General features: G+C 40.2%; 1 protein-coding gene across 10 annotated transcripts in view; it reads left to right on the forward strand.

Annotated features, from left to right (window-relative positions):
- COA1 (cytochrome c oxidase assembly factor 1) overlaps positions 1-12874 on the forward strand; it is a 195723-nt gene that overhangs the window by 133399 nt on the left and 49450 nt on the right. Inside the window, exon 1 of one of the 10 annotated variants that reach the window (XM_065542073.2) lies at positions 6380-6529. The exons of the other annotated variants lie outside the window; for them this stretch is intronic. The gene's annotated coding sequence lies outside the window, so the exon portion shown is untranslated. Of the gene's footprint in view, positions 1-6379; positions 6530-12874 lie in introns of those variants that run through there. 10 annotated transcript variants of the gene reach the window in all.

Genomic DNA, 12874 nt, shown 5'->3' on the forward strand with positions numbered 1-12874 from the left:
CAATTAATGTCTTTACCTCCCACTCCTGTAATTTGGTGAAGGCAGTCAAGATATAATTGTAGCTTTCCTAACCCACGCTGTTCTGAGTTTTCCCAAGCCCTAGATGTCACTTCAGTGCTAAAATAAAGTACTGAGAAATGTAAAACTTTCTGGTTGACAATTGCAAGAATATTTATGCTAATATAACGTGGTGGCAATGAGGGCTTGTGATTTTCAAATGTTCATTTTTCAGAATGGATTTATCAGTCTTTATGCAGATGCATAATTTGTGTGGTGGAAAAATATGTGCTTGATGGTGTAACCTTCAAGCCGCATCTAATTGTTAAATGATTTAATCAGTGAGAACTAATAATGGACTTTTAAAACATATTCTAGCTCAGATTAGTGTCCTTTAAAACTGGGAACCAGGCCAGGCGCTGTGGCTCAAGCCTGTAATCCCAGCACTTTGGGAGGCTGAGACTGGCGGATCACGAGGTCAGGAGATCGAGGCCATCCTGGCTAACACGGTGAAACCCCGTCTCTACTAAAATACAAAAAACTAGCCGGGCGAGGTGGCGGGCGCCTGTAGTCCCAGCTACTCGGGAGGCTGAGGCAGGAGAATGGCGTAAACCCGGGAGGCGGAGCTTGCAGTGAGCGGAGATCCGGCCACTGCACTCCAGCCTGGGTGACAGAGCGAGACTCCGTCTCAAAAAACAACAACAACAACAACAACAAAAAACTGGGAACCAAAGATCATATGTAAGTATGGTATGCTATTTATGATTCACATCTCACAGCCACTAACAATTTATACAAATGATTAGCATAATAAAGTTGTCGGAGCTAGTTGGCTGGCATCGTTGTTGGCTCATGGAAGCCTACTGCATCAACTTTAAACCTTTACCATGGTTATGTATAAGAGGCTTTGCATTGCCTTTTGTCCTATGAGTCTCAAAGGTATTATATAAAAATTAGTGGATGGCAAGTTTCAATATCTGTATTGAATTAGAACAAGGAAACCTTGAATTATAATAAGGAAACCATGGCATTGAGAGGTTTGTCATTTATACCAATCAGCTGGGCTTATACCTCTGTATCTGTAAATTGTATATCAGTTTTCACATTTGAGATTTAAAAAAGTAGTCTTGCCTGTAAGAACAAGTCGGTTAGCAAGCAGTGAGATTCCTGAAAAAAAGAGTTTAAGTTGGTTGTATTGACATCACTGAAATTAATTATCACTGAAATTAACCTTTCTGATTTACCTACTGGCTGAACATTTGTTTTTCATATTGTTTGTGATGCCATAAATGTGTTTTGACTTTGCAAAGTCAGTTTTTCTATAGATTATGCTTTAATGTTTCTGGATTTTCATCCTGTATTAATCTAATTAATAAGCGATCTTGGTAATTTTTCTACTGATTTGAACTAACATAGGCACTTTCTGGTTTTGGTAAAATGTCTGAGAATGCAGAAGAGATTATCCTTCTCTTGCTGTGATTAAAAAACTCATGTCCCTAAATGAAAGAGCCGCTTTCTATCTTTTTATTAGTCATCCGTGGCAACTGGTGATTTTAGATTTTCACACGAGTCTTGGTGCCTTTTGCTATGGTGTGTCTGCTTCATATTGCATTTCCATTTCATAGCCCTTGCCTAGAGCAGTGCATTTATGTGGGAATGTTTACAAATGATTAATATTTAAATAGAAATGTGCCATGGAAGGACTTTTTAAGGAAAAGAAGCTGAGGTGGAATGCTGAGTGAGGGCAGCCAGATCTTTTCTTGTGGAATTGCAGAATTTTCTGGAAAGCCCTGACAGCTTTACCATTCATTTCAATTAGAAGAAGCTGGCAATTGCCATTTATGAAGTTTGGAAAGAAATTTTAATTAAGTAAGTTTCCAGCTGGGTGCAGTGACTCATACCTTAATCCAGCACTTTGGGAAGCCAAGGCAGGCGGATCGCTTGAGGTCAGGAGTTTGAGACCAGCCTGGCCAACATGACGAAACCCTGTCTAATACAAAAATTAGCTGGGCGTGGTGACACGTGACCCTGTAGTCCCAGGTACTCGGGAGGCTGAGACAGGAGAATCGCTTGAACCAGGCAGGCAGAGGTTGCAGTGAGCTGAGATTGTGCCATTGCACTCCAGCCTGGGCCACATAGTAAGATTCTGTCTCAAAAATAAATAAGTTTCCATGTGATGTAATATGCTTAATTAAGATTATGAATATGTTAAGCATACAGAAGAATTTAGATAATAACATAACAAATACCCATGTACCTATCATTTACTGATACCAGATTCTTATATTTTTCCATATTTGCCAGGCTTTTCTTTTCTTTTTTTTTGTTTTTTTGTTTTTTGAGACGGAGTCTCACTCTGTCGCCAGGCTGGAGTGCAGTGGCATGATCTTGGCTCACTGCAGCCTCCGCCTCCCGGATTCAAGCGATTCTCCTGCCTCAGCCTCCCAAGTAGCTGGGACTACAGGTGTGCACCACCACGCCGAGTTAATTTTTGTATTTTTAGTAGAGATGAGGTTTCACCATTTTGGCCAGGATGGTCTCGATCTCTTGACTTCGTGATCCACCTGCCTCGGCCTCCCAAAGTGCTGGGATTACGGGCATGAGCCACTGTGCCCGACCAGGCTTTTCTTTTTTGTAAAGAAAGAAAATAAAATGGATGCAGTTGAAGCACCCTGTGTAATCTTCCCTGATTCTCTTTTTCTGTCTGCCTTCCTGCTCAGAAATAACCACTGTGTGTATATATATACACACACACACATACATACACACACACACACATATATGTATATATATAAACATTTCTATTTTTATTTTATTATATATGGATGTAGCCTACACACACACCATCATACCTTACATATCATTTCTGCAGTTTGCTTTTTATTAGTTTAGCCTTGTGATTTTGAACTACAGTCATGTTGGCATTTGTAGTTTGGTCATTCGTTTTAGCTGCTGTGTAGTATTCCATTGTATGTTTCTATTATAGTTTATACATTTCCTGATGATAGTCAAGTTTCTGGTTGGTTTGCTTTTATAGACAATAGCAGTGAATATCTGATATGGTTTGGCTCTGTGTCCCTACCCAAATCTCACCTTGAATTATAATATTCCCCTTATGTCAATGGTGGGGCCAGGTGGAGATAATTGAATCATGGGGGATAATTGAATCATGGGGGCAGTTCCCCCCGTACTGTTCTCATAATAGTGAGTTCTCACAAGATCTGATGGTTTTATACGCATTCGGCATTTCCCCTGCTGGTTCATTCTCTCTTTGCCTCTTTACTGTTCATTTCGATTAGAAGAAACTGGCGATTGTTATTTATGAAGTTTGGAAAGAAATTTTAATCAAATAAGTTTCTGGCCAGGTGCAGTGGCTCATACCTTAATCCCAGCACTCTGGGAAGCCAAGGCAGGCTTCCAAGATGTGACTTGCTCTTCCTTGCCTTCCACCGTGATTGTGAGGCTTCCCCAGTCCTGTGGAACTGTATGTCTATTCAACCTCTTTTGTAAATTGCCCAGTCCTCAGGTATGTCTTTATCAGCAGCGTGAAAATGGGCTAATACAATATTCTTGCACAAGTTTCCTTTCGTATTTGTGAGGGAGTTGCTGTAGGCCCTAGGGTCTAGGATGTATATGCAGAACTGCAATTGCTAGGCTGAAGGGTATATGCATTTTCAGTTTTACTAGTACTGCCAAATTGTTCTGTAAAGTGTTTGGATTAATTTACACTCCCAGCAGTGGCATATAAACTGTGTTCCAGATTTTGGTCACTCTTGGTTTTATCAGACTAAATTTTTGGCATATGATTGGTATGTAATGACTTTTTATATTTCTCTAATTTGTATTTGCGTTAGTATTAATGAGTGTAAGCACCATTCATTCATTCATTCAACAGATGAATTGAGGACTGCTCAGTGACAGGCTAAGTCCCATGTGCGTACATTCTAGTGAAGGGAAATGGAAAATAAATAGATGTGAAAATGCATAGTAGAAGATGGTAATAAATGCTGTGGCTAGAGACAGCGAGTAGAGAGCATGTGCCATGTGGATAACTGGAGAAAGAACATTCCTGGCAGAGAGAATACCAAATAAGACCCACATGTGTGACATGCTCATAGAACTGCAAGGAGATCAGTGTGACTGGGTTAGAGGGAGTAAGGAGGTAGGAAGAAGGAGATGAGGGGAGACAATAGAGAGGCCATAGTAAAGACTTCGTCTTTTACCTTGAATGTGATTCCATCTGAAATTTGAGGGTTGTAAGCAGAGGAAACAATCTTATTTAGGCTTTAAAAGGATCACACTAGTTGCTTTGTTGAGAGGGGACTGTAAGGGAGGAAGCAGGAGTTTATTAGGACGCTGCTGTTACGAGCCAGGGAAGAGATGATGGTAACTTAGTCTAAGAGTGTGGACAATGAAGGTGGCGAAAAGTGGTCGGTGTAGATCTAGATATATTTTGAAAATAGAATCAACAAAATAAGCTGATGTATTAGCTGGGAAGTGTGAGAGAAAAAGTACAAGGTTTTTGGCCTGGCAGATAGAAGGCTGGCGTTGCCGTTCATTGAAAGGGATCTGTGGCAGAAGCAGGTTTGAGGAAGAGGGAGAAACCTGGAGTTGAATCTTGAACAAGCAAGTTCCAGGTGCCTGCTCAGCACTCAGGTTGAGCTGTGAATTACGTGGGTGATAACATGAGCCTGGAATACAAAGAGGCCTCAGAGGAATAAATATAAATCAGTATAGAGGAGTGGCTTAAAGCCATGAGACGGGATGAATGAGTGAGTGTAGAGAGAGAAGAGAAAGTCCAGAGTGAGCCCTGGGCTATTCCAGTGTTTAGAGTTGGGAGGATAAGGCTTACCAATAACAGAGATTGAAAAGAATTGCTTGATAAGGAGGAGAACCTAGAGTGGTGTGTCTTGGAAACAGTATAGATGCTGTTTCAAAGAAAAGACTGCTCAGCTGTATGGAATGCACTGATAGATGGAGTAAAATGAGCGCTGAGAATTGACCTTTGGTTTTAACAATGTGGAGGACATTGAAGACTTTCACAGTTGTTTTGGTGGAGTGGTGAGGAGCGAAAAGTTAAGTTGGTGGTGTATTCTCAAGAGAAAATGGGAAAGCAGGAATTGGAGATGGCAAAAATAGACATCATTTGTGAATAATTTCTTTCCAAAGGGGAGTAGAGAAATGGGACCATTGTTGGAGGAAGATATAGGATTAAGAGTGTTTTTTTTTTTTTTTTTAAAGATGGGGGCTGTTACAGTGTTTTTGATGCTGATGTGAATAATATAGCAGAGGGGGGAAATTGATTCATGAGATGGGTGAATTGCTGGAATGTGGCTGAGGAGATGAAAGGAACTGGGATCTAGTGTACAGTGGCGGGGTTGGTCTTAGTAGGAGCACAGAGCATGCATCCATAGAGGCAGACGGAAAGAGTACTTTGGCAGGTGAACTGGTAGATCCTTGTTGCTGTTGTTTTCTTAGTGAATTAGGAAGCAAAATCATCTGCTGAGCCTGAGGAGAGCAAAGGAGATGTAGAGGTAAGAAGAGGAAAAGTTGTGACCTTGTCAACCAGGAGACTAAAATGGTGTGTGATTACAAGGCTGTACCAAGGCCCACTTGGAGTCAGCTGTCCTAAGTGCACAGCGAGGTCATCAGTAGAGTTATGTTTGTTTTTTTCCTCCAGCCAAATTCACTTGTGCGGATTAGTTAGAGAGTAGGATTTATGCAGGATTGGGGTTCCTGGTGATAATGATAGAGGAAGATGAGGTACGGTAGTTGAGGGTATATTCAAAGGAGGGAAACTTTTGAGTCTTAACGGTGGATCTAGACTCTAAGCTGGATGAAGGACCCTGAAAAGATGGTAGGATCAGTGGATTATGGAACTTTAAAAATTATGGACTTAAAAAATGTTGGAGTGAAGACATTTGAGGAGGGGAATTGAAAAGATAGGGGATGGCAGGAGAGTGGGATGCTAGAAATTGAGATTGTGGAGGGTGTCAGCTATTGGTAATGACAAGTTCTGGGGCATGATTGTGGGAATGAACTACCGAGGTCAAGTGGAGTACTGGATTATGGGAGGAGAGGTTGAGGTCTAGGATGATCTCTAGAGATACTAAAATCATTATGCATTTTGACAAGAACAACATTGGAGAGAGTGTCATAGCCAGGAGCTAAAATCTTTAAGGATTGAGGTTGGGGGTATCCTAATCCTGTAACGAAGGAGGATTAGGGATGGATGCAGTGATAATAAAAGACTTGAAGCTGGGATCTTAGGCAGGTAGATGAGATAGTGATTTGGAAATGGCAATGAGAAACGAGAACACCTGCCCTGTCTCGAGGCCTGCTGGGAAGAGGGATGTAAGAGAGAAGACAGCCGTGACTGAGTAAGGCTGCAGTGGAGAGCCAGATTCCAGTTGGAAGTGGCTCTCAGCCCTGGTTGCACATTAAAATTGCAGGGGAGGGCTTGTAAACATACCATTTCCTGGTCCTAGCCCCTGGACATTCTGACTCAGTCTGAGGTGGAGCTTGGACATAGGTAATTTGTTTTTTTTTTTTAAAAAAAACCCCAGGTGATTATAATATGCCATTACATTTAAGTCTGGGTTGTATCCCAAGCAAGAACCTTCAGAAAAGAGGTTGAGTAGTTGGGAATGATGGACATGCATTTCTGAGGGTATGGGGAAAGGGGTTTGGGAGGGGTGGGGCATCTTTACAAAGTTTATTGGTCCTTTGGATTTCCTATCTGGTGAATTGCTTGTTCATACTCATGACTCTCTATTTCTGTTGGTAAATGTTTGATTTGTTGTTTGTTTTGGTTTGAGCTTTTTATTGAAGTATTACATGAGGGCTGAAAAATACACATCTGTATACTGTGAAATGAGAACATTTCTAATAGCCAGAAGTTGCACTTGTGCCCCTTTCTATCCACTGTCCCTTCTGCTGGGGAAGGCATTTTGTTGTTGTTTTTTTAAGACGGGGTCTCGCTGTGTTGCCAAGGCTGTAGTGCAGTGACGTGATCATGGCTTGCTGTAGCCTTGACCTCCTGGGCTCATTTGATCCTCCCAGCTCAGCCTCCCAAGTAGCTGAGACCACAGGTGCCTGCCATCATGCGTGGCTAAGATTTGTATTTTTTGTAGATACAGAGTTTGTCACCATGTTGCCCAGGCTGGTCTTGAACTCCTGGTCTTAAGTGATCTGCCTGCCTCGGCCTCCTGAAATGTTGGGATTATGGGTATGAGCCATTGCGCCTGGTCCAGGAAAGTTTGATTTTTAAAAGGAACTTTTATTAACTTGGTGATTATCAATTTCTCTCAGGATCAAATGTGGGACAGAGGCTGGCGGGTCCATCACAGAGGATCAGATGGTTGGATAATTCCCAGGCTGTGAGATATGGGGGCTCTCTCTCTCTGGGTCTTTGTGTGAACCATGCTAAGCTGGGGGCCACAGCTGAGGGGAGATGGAACCAAGTTACAGGGTAACTTCCAGGTCCACTGCCGAGACTGATGCTGGTATGCAGATGAGCCTCTCTGCTGAGGCACAAGTGGGTGCAATTCCTCCTGGACACCTGGGCAGATGATTTTGGTTGCAGGCTCTGGGCCAAATGGCTGTAGCCAAACCCTTTGGGAATGGGGCTGTTTCTGAGTTTGAACCCGGGAGCACAATCAGCAGGTCTGCTACCTGTGTGCTGGCCTACACTTTCAGAATAGGCTTCCTAGGTCTTGGGCTTTACCTTGGTTTTATAAATGCCTACCTGAATCCTGAGGCTCTTTTTTCTGTGGATGGATGCAGAATTCTTGTTTGCAGGGGATAGAGCAGGTGTCCTCTTATTCTGCCATCTTGCTGAGGTCCTAGTGTAATTTTTTATGTGACTGGGAGGCTTAAATTCACCCAAAGTTTGTCTCCTCAGCAGACTATATGTTAGAGCCGTCCCTTGTGCTATTTGTCACATATTTTATTTCTATATGTTATAAACCCCATAATACATTACCAGGATTGCTTTAGTCAGTTAACTTTTAAAGAGCTTAGAAATGAGAAAGTATGCCTTTAACATTTGTCCACATTTCTCATAGCACAAGTCTGCTTTCAGTGAATTCTCTGAGCTTTTGTTCGTCTGCAAGTATTTATTTTGCTTTCATTTTTTGAAGGTATTTGTGGCGGGGCATAGACTTCTGGGTTGACAGTTAAAAAAAATTCTAGCTCAACATTCTGCCTGCTGGGAAGTGTTCTTTTGACGCAGAGACTGATTTCCTGCCCTGTGAGACCCCTCATTTCTGACCACTAAATACCAGCAAGATTCTCCACAAACACACACACACCAGATTACAGTGTCTGCCTTGCCTTAATACACTTACATGGATGAATGGAGAGTTCCTCCTTTGCCAGTATGGCCTATGTGAGCCTGAAGGAGAAGGCATGGTGCCTCCCACTTACATGATCCTTTCCATGATTAAGTCAGTTTGTATTGTTCTTGAGTTTCTGTGCTCAAATGGAATCACTCATTTCTATCTGGGTCAAGGAGATCAGTTAGGATGCTATTATCCAAGCAAAGGTGATGGTTGTGTGAATATAACTTCTTATTGGGTTGGTTTAGTTAAATTATAAAGAACTGAGGAGGTTTAAATATGTAGGGTTAGAGAGAAATAACACAGACTGTGAGCCAATCTCAGCTTCCCTTTTCTTCTTTTTTATTTTTTGTGTAATAGAATCATAATTTGTAGCTGGGCACATTGTTGCTCTGTTAAAAAAAAAGATTACATTTTCAAGTTCTTTTTGTAGCAAGATGTAGCCATATCACTGTATTAAGATTAGTGAAAGTGGAAGCTTTGTGAAAATTCTAGAAAGTATTATCGAAAGGACTGAACCCTGCTTTACTTCTTTCCTACTGGCTGTTATGTACATTTGATGGCAGCTCAAACAGCCATTTTGGGCCTGGAAGTGGAAGGTGCATTTTGAGAATGACAGGTCATTAAGATGGAAAGAGCCCCTGACATTATGAAACTATACACTGGACTGACTACATCTGGACTACATTTTTTTTTTTTTTTTTTTTTTTTTATGAGGATACATTCACTTTCTATCTTGCGTAAGTCATTGCTTTTGTCTGTTTTTGTTCTTGTCGTATGTGGTTGCATGCAGCTGAACCTAATCCTGACTAATGAAGAAAATGTGATAAAGAGGTTTTTAATCCTAGAAGACTGAGCAAATAGTGATACATTTGATAAAGTTATGGAATACAGAAGAAACAAACAGGTTAGGGGCTTCTGAGGGTACATAATACTTACTGTAAAACAACTATATACTATTAATATGGAAAAATCTCTTCAATTAGTTTTTTATCATAAAAATATTCAAGTTGTATTTGAATCTTTTGTTTTCTGAGGCATAAGCATTACTTGCATACATTAATTACTTTAGGAATTTGATGACTTAGTCTTATGTCCTAGAGGAGCTTTGAAATACCAAGTTTCCTTCTGCTTCATCTTCCTGTCCATATTAGTTTGTTTTCATGCTGCTGATAAAGACATACTCAAAACTTGGAACAAAAAGAGGTTTAATTGGACTTAAACAGTTCCACATGGCTGGGGAGACCTCAGAATTATGGTGGGAGGTGAAAGGCACTTCTTACATGGCGATGGCAAGAGAAAAATGGGGAAGAAGCAAAAGTGGAAACCCCTGATAAAACCCATCAGATCTCGTGAGACTTATGAGGCTTATTGACTGTCGAGAATAGCACAGCAAAGACTGGCCCCCATGATTCATTTACCTTTCTCTGGGTCCCTCCCACAACACATGGGAATTCTGGGAGATACAATTCAAGATGAGATTTGGGTGGGGACACAGCCAAACCATATCACTGTCTGTTAATGAAAGTACAGGTTTCAGCCACCTTTTTGAATTACAAAGAATTTTTTTTTTTTAGGTTTTGGGATGTTCAAAAGATATGTTGAAATAAAGCATGGAAGAACATGATATGTTGGAACTATTTATAAAACACTTTTCTTTTTGGATTAGGTCTTTTGCCTCAATCACTATAAAATAACTTTTATCATGTGTTTTGAACATTAATGTCAATTTTTGTCAAATACACTAGGGAAAATTAAATTCCATTTACTTTTTTTGCTTTATTTATCATCATACAACTTTCAAATGCCAGTAATTTGGGAGTGTAGATTTCACAGTCCTTTTTTATTTAAGCTATTCAGAGAATTTTTAGGATGCAGCTATGTGTTTATATACATTTACTCTCTCCCTCTGATCTTGCTCTCTCAGGACAAATATGTTGGATTTGTAATGGTAGTTTTAAGCCTGAAGCTATCGAGGAAGCACTTTAAAATGTCTTAGGCAAGCTTGTTTTTCCTATTTTCTTGTCTGATAGTAATGAAAGCTGAGTGTCTCTTTTTATGCCTTTTAAAAAATGTCTTCTCTAGATGCTGGCAAACAAGTTGGAATATGAATGAACCATGAAATCGTTCATGGCAATGACTGTGGGAGGGAATAGGAAACTCCAGGGCAGATTCTGAGCTAGAGCTGATGTAATGCATCCTGGGGAAGCACTGGTCAGTCCTCAGGTAGCTTTGATGAGGTAAGTTAATAGCAGAGGATACTGCCAGAAACAAGCCATGGATAAAGGAAGAAAAGAAATGAAAACAGTAAGACCATTGATAATAAAGTATAGGAGGGAATAGGATTTGGGGCTTCTGTGGAAATCCTTAAGAGGCCAGAGGCTCTAAAAGCTGGGACTGCTTCATTTTTCCTTTGATATAATAGTCATTAAAAAACAGTAGTAAGGCACAGCTAGTATCAACATAGAAACTCATTATATCAATGTAGATTTTTAAAATACTTATAGGATAGTGTCATATAGAGAGCCTTTTTCTCGTTGACAACAAAGGCAAGCATACTTTGAACTGAATTGACAGCTTTGCGCCTGTACAGATAAATATAACACTTTTCAGGTAGTTAATTCATGAATAGTCAATGAACCAGTAAAGGACAAAAAGTGACATATGGCAGCCTGGTGTGGATTAAGTGTGACTGTCACATTCCCCTCCCCACCTTTTTCCTTTCTGTAATTTATTAAAAGAAACAGAGCCAGAACACATAGCCAAAACACAGTACCTCTGGAAAAATTTACTTAAGGGAAGTCTTAACAGAAGAGAGTTTATTCATTAAATGTCTCATCTACTGTTTGGTTGTTAAGTTGTTTGTATTAATTGAAATTTTATTCAAAATGAAAATTTGACCCAAAGTCTTCAAATAAAGTTAAACTGGTAAAGCAGTTTTTGTTTTTTAAAATTATTACTAAACCAGTATTTCCAAATAAGTAATATTTAGCCAGTTGTGTTAATTTTGCCAGAATGTTTCTTTGTAAATAAACTACAGGTGTAGCCTGACTGTTTCTGTGCATTTTAGTACATAAACCAAAATAGAAAGCAATCTTGATTTTTCTTTTTGTATCAACCAAGGATTTGTTAAAGATAGTGGTTTTATTATTTTTAGCAAATAATCAGATTTAATAGAAATTTCTTGGTGACTTTGAGGTGTTTACAACAGTGTTGGGAGGAACTCTTAATGGGGAGGTATTTGTTCACAACCCAGTTAATAACCCTACCACTTAAAAAACATCAGTCTCCTTGGCTGTTAATGAAGGTTGTGGTGGTTAGTTTGGTGAGACAGTTTGCACCTTGCTTTTGTCTGGCTTTGTTCCAGGACTCTGATTCTGACAGATTTAACATTGGAGAGGGTCTTCATAGCCTGATTCTCGAACTCTCTCAGTTCTACTCTAGTCTTTCCAAACCATTTGAAATCAGCAGAAGAATTAGCAGTAAGTTTTGATTAAGTACTTGTGATATAATCAATTAATATTTGTTTGGCTGCTCCCCAACTTCCCCCACCCACCCCACTGCAAACCAAAAGATTCTGGAAACTTGCTCCTAGAATTGCAACTTTCCTTCTGATATGAGAAAATTGTTGATATATATGTAAAGCATGTAGATCTTGTGTTGTAGATGTTTTAATGACACATCAGAAATTAAAATCTCATTTGGGTTGGATCTGTAATACTGGACACCAGGTGATGGTGAGATACTGGAAGTCAAGTCTGTGAGAGTAGGATGTTGATAGGGCACCCCTTTCCCTCTTCCAGAGCATTTACAATGATTTTTTGTGATGGAATTTGCCACCACTGGAAATAACCATGATGGAGAGGGTATAAGAGACACATATTTTATTTATTCTTTTCCTTTTTTTTTTTTTTTTTTAAAGAAATGAGAGTCTTGTTGTGTTGCCCAGGCTGCTGGATTGTAATGGTGCAACTATGAATCTCTGCAGCCTCAAACTCCTGGGCTCAAGTGATCCTCCTGCCTCAGTTTCCCAAAGTATTGGCATTACGGGTGTGAGCCACTGCTCCCAGCCTTGTTTTTCTTGGTAGAGAATCCTCTCACTGTCTTCACTGATAGCTTCCAGAGGGACATGAATATGAAGATACTACAGTCTAAAGAAGTTTCTTCGGAGCTCAGTCTCTTTCTCTGAGGTCCCATTGCCTATTTCATATTCTGAATGGTATTTCAGGCCACCCCAAAACTGTCAGATCTGGTCAAGAGTGTGGTTGTTATGTACTATAGAGTGTGCCACTTTTTGAGCAAGCAGTCAAGTATGGTAGTTAAGAGCATGCACTGTGAATATTTGCTATAAGATGGTGGCATGTTATACTTTCCAGACGTGTATTTTCCACTTTCAGCCCCTTGCTCTCTCTAGTCTCCATTGAGAAGAGGGGTCTCTATCCTCTACTCTTGAATCTCTGCACAGGCTCACGACTAACCACAACTAGCTTATGACCAATAGAATATGGTGAAAGTACTGCACGATGACTGAGGCTAAG

The sequence above is a fragment of the Macaca fascicularis genome, chromosome 3 (assembly GCF_037993035.2).
Source record: "Macaca fascicularis isolate 582-1 chromosome 3, T2T-MFA8v1.1".
Taxonomy (NCBI): domain Eukaryota; kingdom Metazoa; phylum Chordata; class Mammalia; order Primates; family Cercopithecidae; genus Macaca; species Macaca fascicularis.